Source organism: Patella vulgata, chromosome 5 (assembly GCF_932274485.2).
Source record: "Patella vulgata chromosome 5, xgPatVulg1.2, whole genome shotgun sequence".
In the NCBI taxonomy this organism is placed as follows: Eukaryota; Metazoa; Mollusca; class Gastropoda; family Patellidae; genus Patella; species Patella vulgata.
Window position 1 is genome coordinate 6,181,052 of NC_065883.2, and position 12,104 is coordinate 6,193,155.

The 12,104-nt window shown below is 37.7% G+C and overlaps 1 long non-coding RNA gene across 1 annotated transcript; it reads left to right on the top strand.

The window, feature by feature from the left end:
* Nucleotides 1-1,790: 1,790 nt before the first annotated feature.
* Nucleotides 1,791-7,931, top strand: LOC126822163 (uncharacterized). The gene is made up of 3 exons (XR_007680697.1): nucleotides 1,791-2,034; nucleotides 6,342-6,559; nucleotides 7,797-7,931. It is a non-coding gene; the product is annotated as an uncharacterized LOC126822163 (long non-coding RNA).
* Nucleotides 7,932-12,104: the final 4,173 nt, after the last annotated feature.

Below are 12,104 nucleotides of genomic sequence, written 5' to 3' on the forward strand. Positions count from 1 at the left end.
TTAGAAATTGACACAGTTAGGTCGCAATGCATATAATAACATAATATGAATGTAAATGAACTGATTTACATTCAATCGTTTCCGTTCTTATGCTAATTTCAAAACAGTTATGTTCGGCAAAATACGCCAGAAGTCTCAATCGAATGGCAACATCTAGCGTCTGGTTATTCCAGTCTACACCATTGGAATTTCTTGTGCATGCTCTCCAGAAAAGAATATGAGTCACCGTTTGACATGACTTGTGGAATATGTCTAGTCTCGTTTTTTGAGTCCCTTGTTGCAAATGGCAATGAAACGTTCGTGTACCAATCGTAAAATGTTTATTTTGTCTTACATGTTGGATATCAGAAGCCCATCTTTTCCCGGTAAGATCACAACATCAATGTTGATTTAAATTGACAAATAATTCGTGTTTTCAATGTCAAAGACTTTGGATGATATTGAGTTAGAGAATTAGCTACTTTAAACATACATTAGTAAGAGCTAAATCTGCCTATTGCAAGTCTTTATTTATGCTTCAGATGTTATAGAAATTATTAATTAGACTTTTATTTATATGACAAGCTCAAAATCAACTCTGTAGACCCACGGATGGCTTGGATACAGCTTGAATTTAGACAGTCGGCCATTTAATAATTAAATATGTCGGTAGAGTTATCGTCGACCAATCAAACATTTGCGAATTCGCGGAGACGGTGCAGAGGGAGTTGGATGCCTATTTCAAGTCCAAACTTCCAACAGTGATAATCTGACTGAAATTTTCAACATTTTCTTTGTTTTATCATCTATTTTGAATTATTATATCAAGAATGGCCAACTCTTTATCAAAATCTTGACTAATGTATCTTTAATTATTGTTTTTGAAAATAAAAGGTGTAAATTTTTATTTTGAGGTGAGACTGTGGGCCTGGAGGCAGGTAAAGGGAAGAGGGGGGGGTCAAACAATGGCCTTGTTTAGTTGCAAAGAATTTGAAAGTTATGTTATCCAAATAGAGAGAGAGAGAGAAAGAGAGAGAGAGAAATGGGGTTTAACGTCCACTCGACACAAACTAGGTCATTCCGGGATTAACATATGGTTTAATTTTATTTAAATAATTCGCTTGCTCGTAGGGGTCTTTAGCAGTGGGAGGAAACTGGAGGACCCAGATAAAACCCATGAGGTTGGACAGGAGCCCCTACTCCTTGTCACGTTGACTCAATGACAGGCCTTATGGTACAGCATGCACATGCTAACCATTCGGCCATCCAACACCCCATTATCCAAATAAGTTGTCTGCCTCTCCAAGTCATGGGATTGCCTAATTCTAGTAGCCTACTCTACAAATTAATACATATTCTAGACCACTAGAAAATCAAAGCCTATTTGCCGTTCGTATTAAACACAAATACATAATATTCCCTCAAAAGTCCTTGAAACTATTCAGAAACGTTGACGGAAGTATGTCTTAAAATATCTACTATTTCTCCAACGGACGATTTTATTGACTTAAACAATTTTCTCTTCCCAACAAATTACACATTTCACTCCCGGAGTGTAAACATTATCAGCATGGCAAACTGGTCGTCATTCTTTCGAAGCGGTTTACTTCAAACGCACATTTGAGTAGGATACAGAGGTGTCCCACTCCACAACACACAGCGAGTAAACGACCAAAAGTTCAACCTTGAATTAGGCTAAAACTTGTCTCAAATGAAGAGCATAAAAAGGTGATAAAAAGTCACTGTCTTGTTTGGTATTTTTTTGTTAAAGGTTTGTCCAAAACCTATCCCTAGCACTCAGAGACGCCAAAATGACATTTGGAGTCGTACTGAAGAGTAAGAAGAGGGGAGACGATTAAGGTTTAGAATATTAAGCGCGTATTATCAAACGAGTAATTAGTTCAAACGACAACCATGTTCTATTAAAATACAGAAACTTTTTCTCCGTGCATTTCTCGGTGCAAATCAAGACAGTTTAACGAGTGCATTAGATTTTTTTTTTGTTCAAGGACAAATGGATTCATTCTTTGTTAGGCATTTATTCATTAACACAAGGTACAATTACTATGGATACACACACTGTAACTCAGGTATTATTTAAAGGAGCTAAATCTCTTATATCTGGGACCTAGAAATTGACACAAATGGGTCGCAACGCATATAATAATGTAATATGAATGTATATAAACTGATTTACATTCAATGGTTTCTGTTTTTACTCTTAATTTCTAATCAGTTCGGCGAAATACACCAGAAGTCTCAATCAAATGACAATCTCTAGCATCTGGATATTCCAGTCTACACTTATAGTATTTATTGCACATGCTCTCCAGATAAGAAAATGACATCACCGTTTGACTTGACTTGTGGAATATGTCTAGCCTCGTTCTTCAAATCCCTTGTTACAAATGGCACTGAAACGCATATTATGATACACAATTCGTGTACCAATGGTAAAATGTTTATTTTGTCTTAAATATTGGATATCAGAAGCCCATCTTTTCCCGGTAAGATTAAAACATCAATGTTGATTTAAATTGACAAATAATTTGTGTTTTCAATGTCAAGGGCTTTGGTTGATATTGAGTTAGAGACTTAGCTACTTTAATCTTATGTATTTTGCACTAATTTCTTTTACATTCGTTTAATTTCAAAATCATCTAATTTGTACTTGTGTCCAGTTTAAAGCTGACTGATTAGTTTTGATAATGAGTGTCCAATTTACAAGTATTTAATCATTATACATCAATAATCAATTGGGTTGTTTATTTTAAACAGTGGTCAAGAAATTAAATACTTGTAAATTGGGCACTCATTATCAAAATTGAATGGTCCGCTTTAAACTGGACACAAGTACAAATTAGATGATTTTGGGTGATTTTAAATGATTTTTGTGATTTTTTAAACTAAGATTTGATATTAAACGAAAGTAATGAAATTAGTTCTAGATACACAAGATTAAATGATACCCGGGTTACGGTGAAATTACTGGTACTTATTTGTCTTCTTCGTCTTCTATTAGTGTTTAACGTCCGCTTCCACCGAGGGTGGGGGGTTGGATGGCCGATTGGTTAGCATGTGAGCGCTGTATCATAAAGTCGGTCATTGAGTCAACTTTATAGAGTCTCATTTACTTGATAAAGATGAAATTATCCTTGTCGAAGAGAGAGAGAGAGAGAGAGAGAGAGAGAGAGAGAGAGAGAGAGAGAAATGGGGTTTAACGTCCACTCGACACAAACTAGGTCATTTCGGGACTAACATATGGTTTAATTTTATTTCAATAATTCGCTTGCGCGTAGGGGTCTTTAGCAGTGGGAGGAAACCGGAGGACCCGGAGAAAACCCACGAGGTTGGACAGGCGACCCTACTCCTTGTCACGTACAACCGGGGATTCGAAACCACGCCAGTCGACTCAATGACAGACTTTATGGTACAGCAAGCGCACGCTAACCATTCAGCCATCCAACCCCCCCCTGATTAAAACAAAGATCCTATTATAATGGTGTGATAATCTGCTATCGCTAATATAATTAATGCTTCTTAAATTAACCACTTTAAGGTCAACTTCCTAGCAAGTCGTTAACCTGTCACCACTTTTCATGCCGTCATTGGTAACGACATTAATCCCATCTATTGTTTTTGTTGATTTATTATATTGTTTAATCTTTTGTGCATTGTTCATCTATCGACATGTCAGTTTTAATTACATTTACTTTTATCTTTTTATCTGATTTTCCTTAAATATTACAAAATTTGTACATTGAATGCAGTCACTAAGTGCAGTAACTGACCTGTCAGTACTGTATGACGATATATGTATATTTATTTTCCGGTATATTAAAGAATTGAAGAATCATTCGAAGTCTGATATATCCGAAGAGAGAATTTACACCTCTAAACTATTTTTCATTTTTATAGTTCAAAATTTCGTTTTACTTGTCTTTACTACACTAGGATCTGGAAGAGTTGTTATCATTGACGTGTTCTGAATGATGTGAGCTATTAGCCAATGAAGCAGTCTGTTACGGCGAGCTTTAGGCTTGTTTTGAATGGAAATGTGGGTAATCCACAAGTAACATTAATGCTGATAAATTAATCAAATGTCTGAAGTCATAGGGTCAAAAGCCGGTCATATGACCTCTGACGCAACCTATCGCTACAACCGGTCAGATCTTCAGGTAGTGTAGGCCATCAAAAACTTAAAAAAACGAAACGAAATATAGATCTGTATGACAATCAGATTGCAATGCTTCACACAGGATTTGAAAAGAATCCATTAAAAAGCCTCCATCGTGTTCACAAGCCCAATTGCTGATGGAAAGATTGATAGGATGACGACATAATGCGCCCACACTAAAATATCGCGCATAATAATTAAATATACGCATGTCATTGCTGATAGAAAGATTGATAGGATGACATAATACGCCCACACTAAAATATCAGCGTATAATAATTAAATATACGCATGTCATTGGCAGTGTTAAGATCATGTGTCTGTTTCATAAAATATGCTTGCGCACAGGGGTCTGTAGCAGTGGGAAAAAACCGGAAGATGCAGGGAAAACCCACGAAAAAGGTTAGATAGGCGACTGTTATAAAGCGGTGGAATAAAATCCATGCCAACTGACTCAATGACGCATCTTTTGATCCAACACGCATTTAACCATTCGCCCACCCAAACGCCCATGCCACAGTTATAATACATATATATCACCGTGGTGATTCTGATGTCATCGGACTGCAAATGGAACATTAATATCTGCAAGCTGCTATATCCAATTAGAAACCTTGTCTCTTCAAACAAAACATATCCACGTTTGTACTAAAACTACTGTTATTTTGGTAATAGTGACGTCATCGGATATAAAGTGAACATTAGTATCTGAAAACTGTTATATCAATTAGTAGACTGACAATTTCACGTTTCCTTTTAAAATATAAATTAAATACGTGGTGAAAGACAATATAAAGGTTTGTGTGTGATTTATTTGGGTATTTATACTTTACACACAATACAGGTAAGACCAGAAAGTTTTTTAAAACTTATTTCCGAAGATTTTTTTCCGTCAGGACATTGACGTCATTGGATCTCTTCTTCTACGAATTGCTTGTGACAATACATCAACTATGAATTTATTAAACATAGAATAGGGGGGGGAGGGGGGAGGGGGAAGAGAGAGAGAGAGAGAGAGAGAGAGAGAGAGAGAGGGAGGATCATTTTGGTACTACCATATGGTTAAATCGAAACCATGCCACTTGATTCAATGACAGGGGGGTTTGATGGCCTATTGGTTAGCACACGCGCGCTGTATCATACAGTCTGTCATTGAGTCAACTGGCAGGGTTTCGATTCCCCGGTTGTACGTGACAAGGAGTAGGGTCGCCTGTCCAACCTCATGGGTTTCCTCCGGTTTCCTCCCACTGCTAAAGACCCCTACGCGCAAGCGAATTATCAAAATAAAATTGAACCATGTGTTAGTCCCGAAATGACCTAGTTTGTGTCGAGTGGGCGTTAAACCCCATTTCTCTTTCTCTCTCTTGATTCAATGACAAAACCTCTCGTTAACTGATCTGCCACCCGACACCCTCGCTGCCTTTTAAATGAAATGGGGGTTTAAAGTCCTGCTGTTCCATCCCAAGCATCTTTGTGCCTTTATTATACCGGTACCACTGAGGATTATGTTCTTTGTCTTTTGGATTTCCTTCCAATATATATCAATTGTATAAGCGGAATTTAGTAAATGAATGACAAGTTACTTTGTATACTGTATAATTGTCATGTGTTATAAAATATATACACGAAAAACAAAATGTCTGAGCACATCTATAATTAAAAATACCAAATAATATTAGGGCGAGTGTTTATCTGTATATTTAGGTGTTTTATACAGAAAATCAGTTTCTTTTAAGTTTTTTTTAAAAAATTTTATTTCTTTATTTTCTTTTTGTGTGTGTGTGTGTGTGTGTGTGTGGGGGGGGGAAGTGATAGGTTGATCTGTCTATTAACTTGAGAGAGAGAGAAATGGGGTTTAACGTCCTAGACACAAACTGGGTCATTTCGGGACTAACACATGGTTCAATTTTATTTCAATAATTCGCTTGCACGTAGGGGTCTTTAGCAGTGGGAGGAAACCGGAGGACCCGGAGAAAACCCACGAGGTTGGACAGGCGACCCTACTCCTTGTCACAACCGGGGATTCGAAACCACGCCAGTAGACTCAATGACAGACCTTATGATACAGCACGCACGTGCTAACCATTTCAGCCATCCCCCCATTAACTTGAACCATTTATATTTATAGAATGAAGTGTTTATTAACTTGAACCGTTTATAGAATGAAGTGTCTATTGATTTTTAGTTTAGCTGTTGTACTGTTTAGTGAACAAGGAGAGACAGGATGGTGGAGAAGAACTGGTGACTGGTTGAATAAACCAGTTAAAATACCGTTTGGTAAACGAGATGCATCATTTACTGACCAAATAGATGATCCGCAACTATCACCAGAAGCGGTTGCAGCAGTCTCAACACTGTATCTTGAAACAGTTACGGAACTATTTGCTGTATTTGATACTAACAGTAAGTTTATTAGTACTATAGGTCCACAAAAGTATTCCCACATGACTTCCATCTTAAAATCACTACATTGGTTACCCATAGAAGCCTGGATAACTTTCCAGATTCTAACACTGATTTGTATGTGTCAACATAATCTTTCTCCTTCTTACCTCAGGATCTCATTCAATCATATCAACCAAATCGACCACTTTGCTCACAAAAAAAACCCTTATTGGTTGTGCTGCAAACTGAACTGAAATCACGGTGGCTAAGTGGCTACGAAGCTGGCTTGCAAAGTTTCCCTCATAGTACACTGTCGTAAATCTCTAAAACTGAATTCTAATGATGTTGTGTTTCTCTAATACTGAGTTCTAATGATGTCGTGTATCTCTAATACTGAGTTCTAATCAAGTTGTGTATCTCTAATACTGAGTTCTAATCAAGTTGTGTATCTCTAATACTGAGTTCTAATGATGTTGTCTGTCTCTAATACCAAGTTCTAATCAAGTCATGTATCTCTAATACTGAGTTCTACTCATGTTATGTGTTCCTAATATCGAGTTCTAAACATTTTGTGTGTCTCTAATACCGAGTTCTAATCATGTCATGTATCTCTAATACTGAATTCTAATCATGTCGTGTATCTCTAATACTGAGTTCTAATCATGTTGTGTATCTCTAATACTAAGTTCTAATCACTGAGGGAGTCATGGTGGCCCATTAAATAAGACGCTGGCTATTGAGTTCTAATCATGTTGTGTATCTCTAATACTGAGTTCTAATCATGTTGTGTATCTCTAATACTGAGTTCTAATCATGTCATGTATCTCTAATACCGAGTTCTAATCATGTCATGTATTTCTAATACTGAGTTCTAATCATTAAGGGAGTCACAGTGGCCCAGTAAATAAGGGTCCGAGAAAGTTCCTTGTAATATTCCAGCATGGTTCCCCCTTGGCAGTAGTATAGGAAAGAAGACCTGGCAAAGAACAATATCTAGTCATTCGGGTGAGATGAAAAAACAGGTTCCATGTACATATTGGCATGCCCGTAAAAGACCCTTTGACAGTTTGGATTTGAAATAAGAGTAGTACGTAGTGGCGTGGGCCGGGCAAAAATTCCCTCATTCCCTTATAGCACACTGTATGGCGTATGTCTGTCTTCATTAGCCCAGTTGGAGCACAACAGTAAGACCTCATTTCATTTGTAATCATTGACTGTAATTTTCTTTAGATCACAATTAATTTTTATATTACAGATGACAACCTGTTAAATATTGAAGAATTCACTGCAATGGCTGAATCCCTGGCCGATGATAACTAAATATACTGAACAAATTGGTTTTCCTCATAACACGAATTGTATTGAATTAGAAAATAAACATTAAATTTTATTCCTAACTTCAAAACGCCTCGCCAATATTTATAAAAAATGTATTGTATAAGGACATAACACGCTTTTAAAAAGTATTTTGCCTAATTATAGTCGTTAACGGGTGGCTCCTGCCCCAACACCCTACCCCACCTGCCACCCTCTACCCCTGCCGCACCTGCCCCCACCCCGCACCGTCCACCAGCAATCCTCAATGTATTGAAGTAAAAGTTTATAGTTCCTTAAATTACGACATTGCATTACAAATTGGGGAGCCACGGTGGCTAAGTGGGTAAGACGCTGGCTCGCTTGCTTGGAGGTCACATGTTCGATCCCTGCATTGATTTGAGAAAGTTCATCAGGATTTTCTGCCATGGTTTTCCCTTGTCAGTGGTGCCAGAAGGAAAGCCTGGCAGAACAGCTGTCTAGTCATTCGGATGGGACAAAAAACTGAGGTCCCGTGTATACATTGGCACATAAAAGATCCCTAACTCACGGACACAGGGAGATCACGCTGGAACATCCTGATGAACTTTCTCGGCCAACGCAGGGATCGAACACCGAACATCCAGGTTAGCGAGTAAACATCTTACACACTGACCCTTTGTGGCTTCCCACTAATAGAAAAAATATGAGAACATTAAATTATGTATGAAGGTAAAGCATACGCTTGTAAGCACTCTTTTGGTAATTTATATCCGAGAGAGGGTTTGATACAACTACAGCAGTTTTATATAGTGGTAAATGTTTTACATTTTTTGAGAGAGAGAGAGAGAGAGAGGGAGATGGACAGTTTAATGTCCACCCGACACAAACTAGGTCATTTCGGGACTAACATATGGTTCAATTTTATTTCGATTATTCGCTAGCGTCTACAGGGTCTTTAGCAGTGGGAGGAAACTGGAGAACCCGGAGAAAACCCACAAGGTTGGACAGGCGACCCTACTCCTTGTCACATACAACCGGGGAATCGAAAACCATGCCAGTTGACTCAATGACAGACCTTATGATACAGCGTGCACATTCAGCCATCAACCCCCACTAGAAAAAATGGGAGGCCATTTAATTACGTATGATGGTAAGGCATACTCTTGTAAGCACCCTGTTGGTAATTTATCTCTGAGAGAGGGTTTAATCTAACTATGGCAATTTTATTTAGTGGTAAATGTTTTATATTTTTATAGAAAAAATGTGAGACCATTTAATTATGTATGATGGTAAGGCATACTCTTGTAAGCTCTGTGTTGGTAATTTATATCTGAGAAGGGATTTGATCTAAGTACAGCAATTTTATATGGTGGTAATTGTTTTAGAGTTTTATAGTCGTTTGATGTTGGTCATTTCTAAACGGATGATATATCTATTGGTAATCACACTTGTCATATCTATATCAAAATCAGCCGTATAGCTCGGGAGTCACTGCGTCCCAGAATTTAAATAAAATAGCCATAAAATTACATATCAAAGAGAATCTGGTGACCCAGTCAAAACTACAAACAATCATGTATCTTCAGACATCTTGATCCAGTTCTTGACATGGTTCAGTATTTGATTGCTGTCTGTTCCCTATATCGAGACTTAATTAATGGTTTATATTTTTGGAAACCTGCCCTTTAAATGGATGACCGGGCTACTTTTATTGATAGAGCAAGGTCAAGTTAACATTAAATCTTGATGGATTGATAGAGTATATAAAAATCACCCCGACCGGATATCTCTTTTTAAAAATGTTATTTTTTCATAGTTTGTGATTTCCTCTCTCGATCTATTGAAGTCTTATCGTAATGTCAATATTGAAATAAACTGATTTCATCAATATATTTTGTCATTTATTTTTCTAAAACTGTTTTGTTTGAGTATGATAAGAGAATTCAACTTTTTTTAAAAAAAAAAAGTATTTCACTATAAAAAAACAAGAAAACGAAACGAGAGAGAGAGAGAGAGAAAATGGGGTTTAATGTCCACTCGACACAAACTAGGTCATTTGGGGACTAACATAGTATTTAATTTTTTATTTCAATATTTCGCTTGCTCGTAGGGGTCTTCAGCAGTGGGAAGAAACCGGAGGAAACGGAGAAAACCCACGAGGTTGGACAGGCGACCCTACTCCTTGTCACGTATAACCAGGGATTTGAAACCATGCCAGTTGACTCGATGACAGGACTTATGATACAGCACACTGCTAACCATTCGGCCATCCACACCACCCCCCCCCAAAAAAAAAAACGAAACAAAATAGGATCTGTGTTTTAATAAGATTATGTTCATCTACTGCTATTTATTAAAAAGAAGTTCACTGTTTCTTTTCATAAACAATATTGACAATCTATCAGGGACAGAAAAAATGAGCAATTCACTTATTCATAAAGAAAAAATAATTATTTTTCTTTGGCAATTTAATCACTTATAAATTAAATAAAAAATAATGCATATTTTAGCTATTAATAATCAAAGAATTATTTTTCCTTTTCCTAAAATTATTGACAATTTGCCTATTCATATTCAATAAATAAACCATTTTTCCTTTTCCCAAAAATATTGACAATTTATTCACCTATTCATGGAAAAAAGAAAGAATTATTTTTACCTTTCATTAAAAATATTGAAAAAAAAATGAAAAAAATAATGAACATTTCACCTTTTCACAATGAATTATTTTCCCCTTTTTTGCATAGATAAAAATAATGCTGATTTCACTTATTCATTAAAAATTTATTTTTGCTATTCATAAAATGGCTGAGAAAGTTCTTTGGGATTTTTCTAACATGGTTTCCCATGTCATAGGTGCAGGACGGAGGGTCTGGCAAGGACAGCTATCTAGTCATTCGGATGAGATAAAAAACCAAGGACCCGCGTAAACATTGGCGTGCACGTAAAAGATCCCTTGACAGTTGGAATTTTAAATAAGAGTAGGCCGTAGCACCGCAATCCAGGCAAAATTTCCCTCATAGTACACTGTATGGCGTATGTCCGTCTTCATTAGCCCAGTTAGGAGCAGAACAGTAGAACGTTAAGCCTCATTACATTTCATTTTCATTTCTATTCATAAAAAGGTACTGTGTTGACAAGAATTTGTTGTTCAGTGAATTGAACGACAGAGATATTGCTGACAAATTGTCTTATCTTTTTTTAATACTATATCTTGGTTTGGTGCATGCATGAGGGGGGTGGGGGGTGATTCTTTCCTCTGCTAGGAAATGAGACTGTGCCCCTATCTCTAATTCACATATTCTTACACCAGGGATCGAAACCACAACCGCAAACCAGAGGTGACCGGCCAGATCAATACTCTTTAACACTAACATTGGTAATAAACCTAGTTTTATTTTAAGCAGGTTTTTAAGGGTTATCCTCAAGAGGATGGTCATTCATGATATCATTACTTTTTCTCTCATCAAAACTTTCTCATCTTATTATCATGTAACTTTATATTATCACCTCTTTTATCATGTATGATATGTCTATTGGAAAAATAAATAAATAAATAAGCCATCCCAACCACCAGTAAACCTGATTCCATTTTATTCAGATGGATGGGAGCCCGACCCCCCCCCCCCGTTTCCTGTTGAGTGAATGTTAAACACTCACACTGTCATCCATTGCCCTAACCCTCGACTACCACAGCCCCCTTGCATTGAGTGAATGTTAAACACTCCCGCTGTCATCCATTGCCCTAACCCTCGACTACCACAGCCCCCTTGCATTGAGTGAATGTTAAACACTCCCGCTGTCATCCATTGCCCTAACCCTCGACTACCACAGCCCCCTTGTGTTGAGTGGACGTTAAACACTCATGCTGTCATCCATTGCCCTAACCCTTGACTACCACAGCCCCCTTGTGTTGAGTGGACGTTAAACCCTCCCGCTGTCATCCATTGCCCTAACCCTCGACTACCACAGCCCTCTTGTGTTGAGTGGACGTTAAACCCTCCCGCTGTCATCCATTGCCCTAACCCTCGACTACCACAGTCCCCTTGTGTTGAGTGGACGTTAAACCCTCCCGCTGTCATCCATTGCCCTAACCCTCGACTACCACAGTCCCCTTGTGTTGAGTGGACGTTTAACACTCACGCTGTCATCCATTGCCCTAACCCTCGACTACCACAGTCCCCTTGTGTTGAGTGAACGTTAAACACTCCCGCTGTCATCCTATATGATGATCGTTTGTTTGTTGTCAAATTGTTGTCTGTCGTCA